Raw genomic sequence first — 15036 nt, 5'->3', positions numbered from 1 at the left:
CCTGGGCTACACAGTGAGATACTGTGTCAAAAAAAGCACTAGCCTGGGCTACACAGTGAGATACTGTGTCAAAGAAAGCACTATCCTGGGCTACACAGTGAGATACTGTGTCAAAGAAAGCACTATCCTGGGCTACACAGTGAGATACTGTGTCAAAAAAAGCACTATCCTGGGCTACACAGTGAGATACTGTGTCAAAGAAAGCAAACAGGAGAAAGGCAGATGATTGCAGTGGTCAGGATACTTATTTTGGCATTTATCATTCACCTCTTACGTCATCCTTGCTAGAGTTCCCAGTCCATCTAAGGCTGAGCCAGGAGCACACTTAGTTGCTCTCTAACTTCTATGCTTCTAGCATCAGAACATAGTTTCCCCAGCATTTTTACTCTTAATAAAAGCAAACCATCTCTCCTATTCATTTGTCATATACATGGAAGAAAATCCAAATTTTCTAATTTCAATGTTTTCCTGTGTGTGTAATGTATACCTATGTGTCCATGTGCCTATGTGGATGTTCACACCCGTCTTGCTCCTGTGGAGGCCAGAGGTTGGCACCGGGTTTCTCTGCCCTAACTTTTGAGGCAGGGTCTCTCAGTGAGTGGCTAATACCATCCTGCTGCTGTCTCCCAGTACTGGGATTACAAATGCACACCAGCACACCCAGCTTTCTACACGGGTTCCGTGGATGGAAAGTCTGATCTTGATTCTGCCATAAGCATCTCATGCCTGAACTCTCTCCCTAGCTCCTCCCAGTAATGTTTTTCCAATGTTAACTTGATAATCTATACTTTGATCTCTGCTGATTTTGAATTCCTGTTTGTAACCTATCTCAAGCCCATTTCCTGACAATGTCTTGGTGTCTATGATTTAGCGCCTCCTCAAGTCAGGGTAAGCTAGCAGAATATATGAGTGGGTCAGAACTCTTCCTAGAGCCTAGAAGAAATGCTAAGCAGATCCCACACAACACGGAGGAGTTTGATTGGAGCATTAACTCTTAGCTGTCTACACGTTGAGTGACTGGCACCATGCCTGTGGCCCTTTGCTAACTGTGAGGTCTATAAACCAGCGAGTGCTATGATACTCTTTTACAAAAGGACTTAATTATTTTTTTATATACATGCATGAGTAACTGCATGCATGTTAGTGTATCATGTATGCACTGGTGTCCAGGGAGCCCAGAAGGGGCCTCAGATCTCCTGGAACTGGAGTTACAGGCAGTTGTGTCCCTCCTGATGTGGGTTCTGGGAAACAAACCTGATTCCTTTGGTCCCTCTGCAAGAGCGGCAAGTACTCTTAACTGCTGAGCCATCTCTCCAGTCCCATTATTAAAACATTATTATTGTTTTTTGTGCATGTGCACATGAGAACCATAGCATGGATATGGGGTTAAGAGGTCTGAGTACAACATTTGGAAGCTGGCTCTTTCTTTCTGTCGTTGGGATACAGAGATAAAATTCAGGATGGGGACTGAACTCAGGTTGTCTAGTATGCTTAGCAAGTGTTTTTACCTGTGAGCCATCTTGCCAGCTCAGGGAGTAATATCCTCAACACACTTTCTTAATTGTAAAACAGGCCAGAACCAATTTTGAGTTCAGATTTTCTTGCTAGTTCTGGGAACTCCATAAAGTCTCATGGCTGGCACAGTGAATGAGTCTTTGTGCATACACAGCTTCCCAACTGGCTGAATGCAATTAACTCGCTGCTCTGGAGTTGAGAGAGCAGTTTTTCCCATGCACTCTTTCAGAGGGCAGCTGATTATTTTGCAAGGGCACAGCCTGTAATAAAACTATCAAACTCATTATGAGCCTCAGGATATTAGTAGCTCTCAATAAAGCAAAGAATAACTGAATAACGGCCAATAGGGGCATGCACCATATTCTAGGCTACAGATAGAATTAAGAACATGTTGAAGGCCTTCCTACAGCCAAGAAGCTGAGATTATAGGAGGGCAGAGGACAGACAGGGTTTCTGGAGAAATAAGATGGACTCTGAAGTTAAGGTAGAAGACAGAAATCCTAGGGAGAGCTGTGAGGAGGAAAGGACTTTGGAATTTTAAGATTAAGGTCTGCAACCTGGGATGAAGACAGCAACTCATTTCCTTCTTGCACAATTCTCTTGATATAACACCAGGGGTCATCCAGTACCTCTGACCTGCAGATCTTTCTCTTAAGTTCCTTCCAAACCCAGGGATTCTCTCAGCACAGCAATCAAGGCTGTGGCTGGCCAGGGGAAGAAAGGGTAAGGATGGAGAGACAAGAGAATGAACAAGAGAATTGTTAGCACACAGGTAAAAAATAAATAAATCCAGTCCCAGGGTTAGTCTTCACTGTTAGCTTGATTTGGTTTGGGATCACTATAGAAACACACCCAGATGCTAACATGGTGTTTCTAGAGCTCTAAGTTTAATGGAGAAAGGACGATATGCTTTGAATGTGGGTTGCACCATCCCATGGGCTGGGGGTTCAGACTGAATCAAAAGAAAAAAAAGGTAGCTGAGCCCCAGCATCCATCTCTCTGCTGCCTGGTTGCAAATGCTTCCTCACGCTCCTGCAACCATGTTTTCCCTGCCACTCCAGGCTGTGGGTCAATCTGTGGGTTCAAAGAAACCCTTAAAAAGGAAAAACAAATCTCATCCCAGGATTAACAGGTCAAACTGTGACCACAAGCCATTGGAGACCTGAAGGATGGCTCACAGGACCTGTTGGTACACGATAAGGCAAGTGATAACTTTCCTCCGCAGGAAACACAGACTTACATTCTCAAGGCAGGAACATTGTCCACTCACACCCTCTTAGGGACAAACCACAAGGTTGGCAGGGACTATCCTTCTGGGTACAACAGAGGCTCCAACCACTCTTCTGAAACAGGGAAGAGCAAGAACTGAACCCCACTGACTATGGAGCTTGGTTCAAGGCCTGAAATACATGTTCTTAATCGGTATTCCCAAATATCCAAGCACCCTTCACTCCCTGTGCCTCTGAGTCTTTGATTAAAGCCATTCAAATTCACAGCCAAGGACAGCGACCAACTAAGGCTTTGTTTTTCATTGGAATAAGACTTGATCCATTTGAAAAAAAAATGCACTTAATAACTGGAGTGAGTTAAACAGCTTTTCCTCTTTCCTGGTTCACCGGCCCATTTTCACAAAGTGGAGTTGCATAACCAACATTCCACATGTGAAGTGGTTCGGTCACTCATTGCTAACACAACTGGACTTCTGTGACACAGATCAGAAGGGATTCTGTAATTCAAACTCCACCTGACTTAATTCGTATTAAGGGAGTAACAATGACTTCCTTTATCATTGACAAACATTTATGGCTTATAAAACATTCAACCCTCAGAAGGCCTCTGTGCTCTGGGGTTGGGGCAGGCCTGTGTAATTCTGCCCATGTGACCCCGGAAGAAGCAATTTGAAGCTGTTGGTCCTAGCTCAGGAAGTCTCTTGCTGGACTTGATCCTTCAGATTCTCAGTCTACTGTGTACACAGTGATCACTGAAGACACATCTCACCTTAGGTAAACTCTCCAAATGCTAGAAACATTTAATACATTTAATACATTTGCATCCATTTCTTAGTAATCATTATTTCAAAGATTTGGGGCAAAAGAATGACTCTTTTCAGAAGTTGGGCTAGATCTGAATTGTCTTCTAGCTGACTTTATTATATAGATGAAGATAATTTTTCCCAGCAAGCCTACATGTCTTTCAATGTGAAAATACTGCAAATTGTTAGAAACAAAATCAATTTGCAGTTGAGATAGCTCAGTGGTTAAGAGCACTGGCTGCTCTTCCAAAGGGCACAGGTTTGGTTCTCAGCACTCATGTGGCCAGCAGCTCTCAACCATCTGTAACTCTGCAGAGGATCTGATGCCCTCTTCTGGCTTCAGCAGGCACCAGGTACACAAATAGGCACATAGGTAAAACACCAGTATGCATAAAATAAAACCAATGATTAAAAAAAAAATTAACCAGTTGAAAACAGGAAGTCCCTGGTTTCCACACAGTTTCTCCTGCTGTGATGGGCAAAGGCCTTGTAGACCCAGAACAAGAACCAGGTGTTTTTAGTGATTACCTGGGCAGTCAGGCCTAGCTAATCGATAAAAGCAACAGGGAGCTGATCTATTAACTAACGGAAAAAATTATTTATAAGGCTTTTAGTGTTAGTTTAATATCAATTGCTCTAGTAAAAGAGGTTCAAGACCATGTTTCTACCTCCCAGGTGCCTAGCAATGCAAGGTACAGAAATTCATGGGAGGCAAAATGGAAAAGTCATAGACTATTCCCTGGACTTGGTCAAGACCTGGAGGATGAATAAAAGAGACAGCATAGTTTTCTCAGCAGGACTAATGGCTTCACTGTGGAAAGTAAGTGTAGAAGTAAACTGTCACGGTGAGGAACATAACCCTGGGTTGTGACATGTTTTCATGAAGCTCTTCTACTTCATCGGCTGTGAGTGCCATCCCAAACACTCAAGTCTAACAAATGAGTTGCTAGAGCTTCGAACTCTAGGATGGATCTTCAGAGCAATGGGAAGAGCACTTTGGGATAGGTGGTCCATTACTTAGGAAACAAAACTGAGCACTCCCGTGAAAGACAGGTAGGTAACTGACCACGGCCTCGAAGTTGGAACGAGATGCCCGTGAAAGGCAAGACTGAGCTAACAGTCTGAAGCAGCACAGTGTACAAACATCCATGGAGAAATACTGAGTCCCCTCAAGGCAAAGGATGGGCATTAGGCCAGTGCTTTCTGGAAATGAACCTCAGGCTTCCGGATAGTATACTGGAATCGAGAAAAGTCCGTTACTTTTGAGACATCTAACTGTAGTCCAACCCAGAGATGAGGTCATCTAGAGTTTCAAAAGTTTGAAGTTAAAAATAAAAAATAAATAACACACACACACAGAGGCGGAGGGAGGAGGAGAGGGAGGGGGAGAGAGAGAGAGATGGAGATGGAGAGGGACAGGGAGAAGGAGAGGGAGAGGGAGAGGGAGAGGGAGAGAAAGAATGAACGAGAGAGGAAACAAGGACAGCAAAGCCCTTTTTCCAAATTGGGCTACTAACAGAAGTGGTAGGAGACAGGCAGAATGACAGCAAGAGCCACCCTGGCCTATGACAGGACAGGATATTCCAGTGCCTGCATTTAGAATAACACAGAAATATAGAAACTGAGATGAGTCACAATAGCCAACAAGCAGGAAATGGAATGGTTTCTAGAAGTTTAAGCTGCCTACTGTCATCCCATAAGCATGCCCCAAATGAAGCCTGGAGAGAGTCAAGTAGCTTCCTCTGCTAATGAGAGAGAAGGTTGGCTTTGCATCTGTCCCCATGGTGGCTGTGTGAGCATCTGTCCCCATGGTGGCTGTGTGTCTACCTTCCTTGCAGAGAAACTGGACCTTTGGGGAAGAGGCATCAGTCAGACTCAGTGCAGTACCCACAGCCACAAGTAATACCTATGCTAGTTCAAGCAGGTGCCATTGTGTATGCATGTATGTATGTATATTTGCATGTATATATTCTTGCAAGTATAGGATACTCTAATGAGGCAGGAGGACAATCTGAAGTAGCCAAGTCTCCAAACGCTGACCCTGTGTAACTGGGTGATCCCCATCAATGCACAATTTTGGAGCCCATTGCTCCAACCCCTTTATTTCTTCAGGAAACAAACCTTTCCCCTTCGCTTTCCCTCTGACCATCAGCAGCCTCCAGTCCTCAATGGACGGAAAGGGCAAGGATAACACTTAAGTTATCTGTTACAGGAAGTATTCTTCTTTCCACTGATCACAAAATCCACTGTAGCAGCCCATCCTCTAAAGATACCCTCTCAGTGCAGGCTCCACATACTCCCATCTAGAAGTGGTGAAAGAATTCTTTCATTTATATCTCCCTCACAGTGTGGATGCACTGCAATGGTAAAATGGTTCACATATACAGGCTTGGGCTTGGGCATTCATTACCCCCTCTTGCTGCTTTAAGTGTGTACAGTGGAAATTCATCTCTCTGGAGCTTCCAGTTCTGCCCTGGTATAGAGCCAGGAGGAGTTTCACCAAGCAGGAGTGCCTCCATTTATATGCAACGCCTGACAATCTAATTAATTGCCCCGGAGTTGTTTTCAACGCCTCCCTTCGTTTCCTGCCCAGATGTACAAATCGATTGCCTAGTTCTAGCAAGTCCCGCTCCTAGGCATTTGGCCACCACCCTGTTTCTTTTGCCCTGGTGCTCATCACCTTGTCAGGCACCACCCGGAGAGACTCCTTCCTCCTTGATTTGCATCCAACCCTCGTGCCCACACACCCACGTGCCTTCTGTACACAAGCCTCGTTGCCGTAGTCAGCTGACTCTCCAGAGTCTGACTGAAAACATACTCCAGAGGCTGGGGATACAGCTCAGTTCACAGAGTGTTTGTCTGGTATGCATTTGGGCCTGGGTTCAAATCCTAGAACTACAAACAAAACAAGATGAACAAGTAAAACATCGTTTTGTTCAGAGTGATTCTGAACTCTTGAGCAGGACACACAGCTTTTCATGCTGTTCTTCATTCTGAGCCCTCAATTTGCTGTCATCCTGGTTCCCTCTCTCCGTCTGTGCTCTTCCATATGTCTCTTACTGACATCTTATGCTGTTCTCATAGAACCTCTGTGGCTTCTAATGCTGTCTTCCTTCCTTACCCATCTGGAAAGGCCCTACCTACATGGGGAGTCTTGGTTAAAAGGCCTCAACTTCACCCCAAACTCCATCATTTCAGGTCATTGCCTTTTGTGTATGTCCATCCCTCCAATGGAGAGAGGATGATGAAATCTCAGACTGTCAACTTTTGCTGAATGAATGCATGAGTTAATGCATGGATATAAGATATATTTGAGAGACGCTGGTTTGAAATACAGATGTGGAAATATTGAGGTATGGTGAATGATGGGTGCAGTCACAGGGAAACCCAGTTACTCAGAAACAGCTAAGTAGCTTACAAATCAGAGGATCAAGGCTGGAATACCAAGAGAGTACAAGGCAAGCACCCAGAGAAAGAACAAAAATCAAAGAAAGGTACAGGGGCTGGAGAGATAGCTCAGATAGTTAAGATCACTGGCTACAGAGAACCTGTGTTGGGTTCCCAGCACCCAAAAGGTGGCTAGCAACCATGTGTAGCTCCCATTCCAGAGGATCTGAAACCCTCTTCTGGTCTCCTTAGGCATAGCCTGGATGGAGACAGACATGCATGAAAGCAAAACACTCATACACATGAAATAAAAATAAATAAATCTTAAGAAAGGTATAACTGAAGTTATATTATTCTGAAGATTAATGTACGCTGAAAAAGTTGTGAAAGCAGGGAAGGAAACGTAAAGGCTGTTAGAATAAAAATGGAGTTGCTTGGTCAACTCTAACAAAATGAACACAGCCAGGAAGTTATAAAGGGCAGGCTCTTAACACACGATCCCCTGAGAACTATCATTGCACAGACTTCTAAAATCGTATACAAAGTATATAATAAGGATGTTTACCCAGCAACTCTGTGGAGTCTTAGATGGAAGCCACTCCTGTCAGTAAGGACTGTGATCAAGGATTATGGTCTCTGAACGCCCAATGTAATTCTTCCCATCTGGGGTTTTACACCTCCTCTTACCTCAATTCTTTGAATATGCTTATTGTTCAGTATTCCCAGGGAAACACTGTCAGTCCCAAATAAATATCACTTTTTTTTCATGGTAGAATCCCTCCCTGATTGCTTTTTCTTCTGATTGACAAGCTTATTCTGAGCTAGTAATACCCCAGTGGAAAAGAAGAATTACTGCATCACTGTGAAAGGACATTTGGGTAAAAACAACAAAACAACAGTATGGTATTATGTAAATGGAACATATACAGCATACATGCATACAGACAGACACTTCTTTTTATTAAGATAAATTTTAATAAAGCCCCACGGCTATTGTTTTTAATAACAGATACTAATTGACTAGGGCATCATCTGCTACACTCCCTGAAAAAATATTTTTTGAGTCAATCTTTCAACAATAAGATATCTTTTTCCAGTTTAGATTTTTCAAGGCACAAAGTGATACCAACTCAATGAGACTGTAGGTTTTTATAGGGCTCAATGGATGCCCCAGTGTACGGGAATTTGAGGGTGGGGAGGCAGGAGTGGGTGGGTGGGTAGGTATTGGAACACCCTCATAGAAGCAGGGGGAAGGGGAATGGGATAAGGGGTTTGGGGGGCAGGGACCGGGAAAGGGGATAACATTTGAAATGTAAATAAAGAAAATATCCAATTAAAAATAAAAACTAGCATTACATCTCAAAAAAAAAAAAAAAAAAAAAAAAGAAAAGAAAAGAATTGAGGCCTTGTCCAGAAAAGAGACTAGATATGTTGGAAAAAGAGGAGCTGAATTTCTTATACTTAAGCACGAGGCTTTGTGATCTCATACTAGCAGCTGCCCCAGATCACCCCACAAGAAGGAAGCCAACAGCAAACATGGCTGTCAGACGATAGCAGTCTCCAGATGAATCAGCACAAGTACTTGTACAGGAAATACTTCTTTCTAGAAGGACATTTATCCAGAAACTGGGGAATCTTAGCCTGAAGCCACTCTTGTCAGTAATAACTGTGACCTGAACCGCCAGTGTTATCCATGGAGCCACAACATGGTCAGCCGCCACCGACCGAGCAGGGCGAAGGAAGCCCATGCAAAATCTCATCACTCTCGGTTGAACGGTCCCAAATTTGTGTTTCCACAGCTCCCTCAGCACTCAGATGTACTTGGTGTGGAGACAGCAGAATGTTGCTCACATGGCACTAAGCATAAAAAAGTAGAAGATGGTCTTACTTTAAAAAAGAGGCTGTGTCCCAGTCAGCCACTCTAAGATCAGAACACCAGGTTGAACCATCCTGAACCAGGAGTCGTGTTTTAGATGTGAAACACCCCCTATACGTTTATGCGTTTGAATACTTGGTTTGCAGCTAGTGATGCTATTCTGTGCATTTGTGGAACTTTTAAGAAGTCTAGTTGGAGGAAGTGGGTCCCTTGTAAGGAGAGAGCACAGGTACTGGGTGCTATAGTGAGGTCCTACTTCTGAGCCAATCTACTCTGTTTCCTATACTATGCTGAGATTTAAGTGTGTAGCCTCATGATCCCATTGCTGGGCCTTCAGGACTAGCCCTTCTCAAATCAGGAGACAAAAGGAATACTTTTCCACTAGGTTGTTTCTGTCAGCCATTTGGTTTCAAGCAACAAGAAGTGTAATTAACACTGGAGACATCTCTAAGTTATAATTAGCATGGGACTCGTCTATTTGCTTTCAGGTTTATAACCTTCCATAAAGAATTGTGAATAAAGATTTTCTTAAACTATTGATTGCACAAATACATGTGAGTGATGTGATTTCAGAGATCTCATTGGCCACTGACTACCTTGGGGTAATTCCCTTAACAAACTGACCTGTGAAATTTGGGGTCTAACCACTGTGACGGTCTTAGCCATAATAGGCTCGGGTAGTTGAACCCTTGGTCTCTAACTGGTGGTGCTGTTTGGTGAGGTTGAAGAACCATTAGGCGATAGAGCCTTGCTGGAAGATGCCCTTCACCGGGGGAAGGCCTTGAGAATTTGTAGCCCTGGCCCCATTTGCAGTTCACTGTTTCCTGTGCATGGCTAAAGACGTAACCAGTGAGCTTCATGCTCCAGCTGCCTGCTGCATATAAGTCATGGAGCCTCACTCTGGGACCATAATCCAAAATCAATTCTTTCCTCCATAAGTCACTTTTGGTCACGGTAAATAAAATAAAATAAAATAAAATAAAATAAAATAAAATAAAACTAAACCTAGTAGAAATATTTCTGCTTTAGTTCCATTTCTGTTGCTGTGACAGATACCCAGACAAAAAGGAGAATCGAGGAGGAGAGGATTTATTGCAGTTACAATCTCACAGTCAGCAAGCTTCCTCCTCTTTTATACTGTTCAGTACCTAGGGAGTGGTGCCACCCACAGAGGGCCATGTCTTCCTACCTCAATTAACAAATTAGACAATTCCCCACAAACATGCCCAGAGACTAACATGATCTAGATATTCCTCATTAGGACTCTCTTTCTGGGTTACTCCGGGTTGTGTCAAGCTGGAAGATAAAACCAGCCAATGAACTGTTTGTTTCATATTGCTATCTAAAACCCTAAGCTTATTTCCCATTGTTTACCTATAATGGGATAGAATCCACCCTCCTTTGTGTGTAGTTCAATTCATCACTGCGAAGGGAACACTTCGTGTCCCTTATGCTGCCTCTGTCTGCTATCTCATGACACCAATTCTCCCGTTGAATAAGACTGCATAAGCTTTCTATGGTGTCCATAAGAGATTACCACAGTTTTAGGGACTTTATACAACACTCATTATCTTTATTGTTCTATAGTTTGGAAATTCACCACATGTTCTAGTTCTCTTTCTGTTGTAAAGTGTTCTGACCAGATGCCTTATAGGGAGGAAAGGGTTTATTTGGCTTTGACTCCCAAAGCACAGTCTATCATCACAGGGCAGAGACCATGGGGGATCATACTTCTTGCCTGCTTGCCTGCTGGCTTATTCTCTGACTCATGCCCAGCTACCTTTTAATACAGCTAGGGCCTTCTTGGCTGAGGAATAGTGCCTCCCACAGTGGACTTGCCCTCCTATGTCAATTAGTAATCAAGAAATTGCCCATATTAACCAGACTTGAAGTCTGTATTTTCTATACAATTAGAATTGACATTTAGAACAAAGGCTGTTCCCATTCAACTTTACACTTTGAGTATAAAATATATTTTATGTACTTGTGGTTAATTAGGGTGTGTGATGTTTTTATTTATTTGCAAGGTTTTCTTAATAACAAAATTCGTAATTTTTTTTTAAAGGTCAATGCCTCACAGACCTGCCCACAGGGCTGATCTAGTCTGGGCAATTCTTCAATCATCGTTCCCTCTTAGGACATGTAAGCTGTCAACAAAAACCAATGTATCTATGCACACATGAATCTTAGTGGGCTAAATTTAGGGCACTGGTGGAGGAAGAATCGTCATCCTTGCTTTTGCAACTGCCCACCATGGCTTGGGAGACCTTTTCATCTTCAAAGTTGGTGGCAGCCCATGGAGTCTTCCTCAAGACACTACCACAGAATTCTCCCTTAGCCTCTACGAGGCCTGGGATGACACGGGACACACATGGACGATTCAGAATTATCTTTTTATCTCAAAGTTCTTCTTCAGCACATCCAGAAAGTCTCGTCATGACCAGGCATGGAGACATTTTTCTGCTTACCATAATAAGTTCTTTCTGAATACAGGACCCACTTCTCTGCTTTAAAAGACTCTGAACCAATTCTCAGTATTCCCAGAGATTATGTACAAAGTCTCCCTTCCACAAGGGCTTTTCCTCCTCCAAGCCCAAGGAGGCTATTTTTCTCTGCCTCTTTTCAGGCCCACACACATACACGGACTGCAACGCTTATTTTTTACTCTAATTGATTTGTCTTCGGGCACATCACTCCAACTAGATGGTGTGAGTCATGATGTCTTACTCATCCTTGCAGCTTATGAAGCCTGGCCATCAAAGTTTGTGGGGAAGAAAATTTAATGTGAAATTTTAATGCATGAAGAGGCCTCAGGTGGAGGCAGAAGCAAGACCAATAAATTCACAGAGCCTCTGTTTGGAGCCTAAGTGTTAAATGGCTCTGTCTGCCTTTAATTAGTTATAATCACATAACCAACCAAGCCCTATTCTTTTAACCATTCCACAGGGGTATCATGGGAAATTTAAAACCAACCATATGCACCTTAATGCTGATGTTTACTATATGTGACTGGCCAGGGGAACTGTCAGAACTGTAAGTGCCCCCCACCGGGTTTTGCTAGAAAAGACAACTTGTACCCCAAATGCTAGAATGAATTCTAAGTTAGGCAAACACTACTATCTACATATTTCCTGAATTCATACAAACACACTTGCTTCATGACGCTGTATGACTTGGGCTGAGATTAAACAATTTGGTTACTGCAAGTAGCCATTTGGCATTTAAGTGTCTGGAAGTTCTTGAAGAAAAATATTGAAAGCTCAAATTAAACAATAGCCGAGTTACTTAAATAGTCTTAAAATTTTCAATTGTTAGCCAAAAAGGGTGAGGAGTGGGGTTTGAATAAGGTCACACGAGTGTGGGGAGATTTATTTTTTAAAAGAAATGGTCTGTTATGTTCATCTAGTGTCACTAGCAAACCCAGGGGGCACAGAAGTACAAACCCAGCCACACTCATAAGACCTGGGTGCTCAGATCCCTGCTATCAATCAGAAAGACACAGCTAAGGAAAGACCCCACTTGTCTCTTTCTAAACAGCACGAGGCATAGGTGGAGCAATCAGGGCAGATTTTAAACGTGGTGCATCACACAGAACCAGGTAATGTAACCAGTCATGAGCTGGGCTCCTCAAACTTGTAAATATTTTAATAGATGTATATGGGTAGCTGTAGGGGAAAACAATAACATTGCCTTAGAAGGTACAGATTGCATTTTTGTGCATTAGCTCAATGCCTGCAAACTACCTTGCTCTAATTTAGTCTCTCCTGAAAAACAATTCTTTTTCCATCTTGCAGATTTCATCCTGAACATTTTACTATGTTGAGTATAGTAGCAACTTTAAAAAAAAGTGTTTTGCCTAAGGGAAAAAAAGTGAGAAAACTTCAAAAACCACTGTTTCTGCAGTGCTGATTCCAAGTTCTTAATATAAAGCTAGAGCAAATAAAGATTGCTACAGTAACCACACTTTGAACAAGTGTCTTTCAAAACAATGACGACGGAGCCATAATATTTTCTACAGGGTGAGCAGCTAATGTACCTGCAAACATCTTCTTTTCTTTTTTCCAGTTTGCTTTATAAACCTTGGAATTTGCGATCCCAGGCTAATTTAAAGAGGGAGACAAGCAATTCTCGGGCTTAAAAAGGATTGACTCGGCATTTACTTTTTTAGCCAAAGAAGGACGTTCCCCCATTCCAGGCCACCAGACAATTTGGTGTCAACTTGCTATGGTGGGAAATGCGACAAACTCCAAGAGCTCTCAAGACAAGGAAGCAGCTCTTAGCACCAGATGCTTCCCACACTCCTGCAGCATCAGGACGCGGCGCTTCGGAGCTCCCCACGCCGCCTTCCGGGCAAAGGCCAATACACCCTTCTCTGTCTGGGGAAACTGAGGCACCGTGACAAGAACGATCCACAGCTGGGCGAAGAGCCCTGTCTCTGCGTGGCATCCTCCTTCTCCCAGGAGATTGGGAAGGCTCTGTGCTAACGCGCTGTGAACAGCGCGCCCCTGGCCATCAGAAGGTTGTGGCACGAGCCTTGGACGCGACTGTCCCCAACCCGCTGGTCTCCGCCCTGCATGTACTTCCAGCATCCTGCGACCAGCCACGAGTTGGGAGAGCAGGGCACCTCCAGGCGCGTAGCCTCGCCAGCCCAGGCGTCCGAAAGTTCTGCAGCTCGGGCGGCCGCTGACCACAAACCCGGCGCGAGGCTCCCTCCTACTGTAGCCCGCCGCCCAGGCTCGCCCGCCTAGTGCCCTCACTGACCTGACACCGCTGCGCCACTCGGGTGGTCGCCGTGCGCCTCTCGCCATGGTCACCCGGGGAGCTCTGCAGCACCGAGCGCGTACCAACCTCCTCCGCCGCCCGCGCCTCTTCTCGATGCGGGTTACGAGCCCCGCCGCCGGGAGCCGGAGCTTCCCACCTACAGGCGCCAGAGCCAGCGAGAGCCGAGCATGCCCAGTGCGGCTCCCGGCGGCGCCGAGGTCCTGTGCACTCTGCACAACCGGGTTTTCGCGGCAGCCGCGGCCCGGGGCGGGCCTCTGCGGGTGGTGGGCTCCGCCCACCCCGGGCAGGCCCTGCAGTCTGCAGGGGAGCACCGTGCTCAGCGAGCCCCGCCTCTGGGCGGGACCGGGCGGCCACTGGGCGGTGCTCCTGCGCTCCACCCTGCCTCTTCCTCCAGACTCAGTGGTGCTAGGGCAGCGTGACTGGTAATTGTGGGGGGGCAGGGCGCTGCAGGCGTTGTCACCTCAACTTTCCGGAGCGTCGCGTCTCAGTGGCGTTCAAGGACACGCAGGCAAAGGCGTCTTCGAGTGTCATCCTGGATGCCACGGGCAACTAGCCCACCCACGCATTAACCAACCTAGTCTCTAAGGCTGTCTTGTCACACCACCTCGCGAGCAGGTGCATCTGGGGCCTCCTAGGCGGCCGGCCGCGCTGTCACAGCAAAAGCACAGTGGACGCCTCGAAGTGGCACGATAAGACACAGCAGGGTGTTTGCGGTGGATTCTGAGTGGTGTGCTTCCGCGAAAATTTATGAAACTGCCCCTTAAAATTATTTGCAGTTTCGACGTGCTCTTTAAAGAGCAGTTAAGTTGTTCTGATGGGAAAAATAAGTATCCTAAAAATATTTTTACCACCTACATAAGTTTTCTGTGAACAGTCCTGCAATATTAGTGGATCTCTCCCCCGCCATCCCACACGCATTTAAATATTATGTATCTATCATCTATCTTTCTGTCTATCATCTGTCTATCTATCTATCTATCTATCTATCTATCTATCTATCTATCTATCTATCTATCTATCTATCTATCTATCTATCTATCTATGGGAGATCTCGTCAGTTTCTGGGACAGTGACCAAGCTCCTCTTCCCTGGCTCTTCTATCCTGGCCCCCTCCGGCCACGCCCCACACCGTTTTTTTTTTTTTTCTTAAAGGGTAGCCCCGCCCCCACACCTATGTTAGTCATAGGCTGCTGGAAAAACACGGAGAGTTGGATTGAGCAAATTAACGCTACTAAAGTGGCTCAGGCTGTCAGACCCCGCGTATTCCACTCTGAGTTAGGAACAGCTGTCAAGATGACAGGAAGCTGTTAACAGGATAGCAGTCGACCTCCTTCTCTGTGACTGACAAACCCAGAGGCAAAGTATTGTCTGTGACCTCAAGCCCTGAGCTCCAACCGCAGAAGTGGCTGCAGGCAACTGAGCATGCTCTGAACAGTGCCAGACT

The 15036-nt window shown here is 44.9% G+C and overlaps 1 protein-coding gene across 1 annotated transcript in view; it reads right to left on the bottom strand.

Annotated features, from left to right (window-relative positions):
* Positions 1-13808, bottom strand: part of Mfap3l (microfibril associated protein 3 like) — a 43559-nt gene extending 29751 nt beyond the window's left edge. Inside the window, exon 1 of the mRNA XM_021170847.2 lies at positions 13572-13808. The gene's annotated coding sequence lies outside the window, so the exon portion shown is untranslated. The remainder of the gene's footprint in view (positions 1-13571) is intronic.
* Positions 13809-15036: the final 1228 nt, after the last annotated feature.

Source organism: Mus caroli, chromosome 8 (assembly GCF_900094665.2).
Source record: "Mus caroli chromosome 8, CAROLI_EIJ_v1.1, whole genome shotgun sequence".
Lineage (NCBI taxonomy): Eukaryota > Metazoa > Chordata > Mammalia > Rodentia > Muridae > Mus > Mus caroli.
This window is presented reverse-complemented; position numbering and strand designations above follow the sequence as displayed.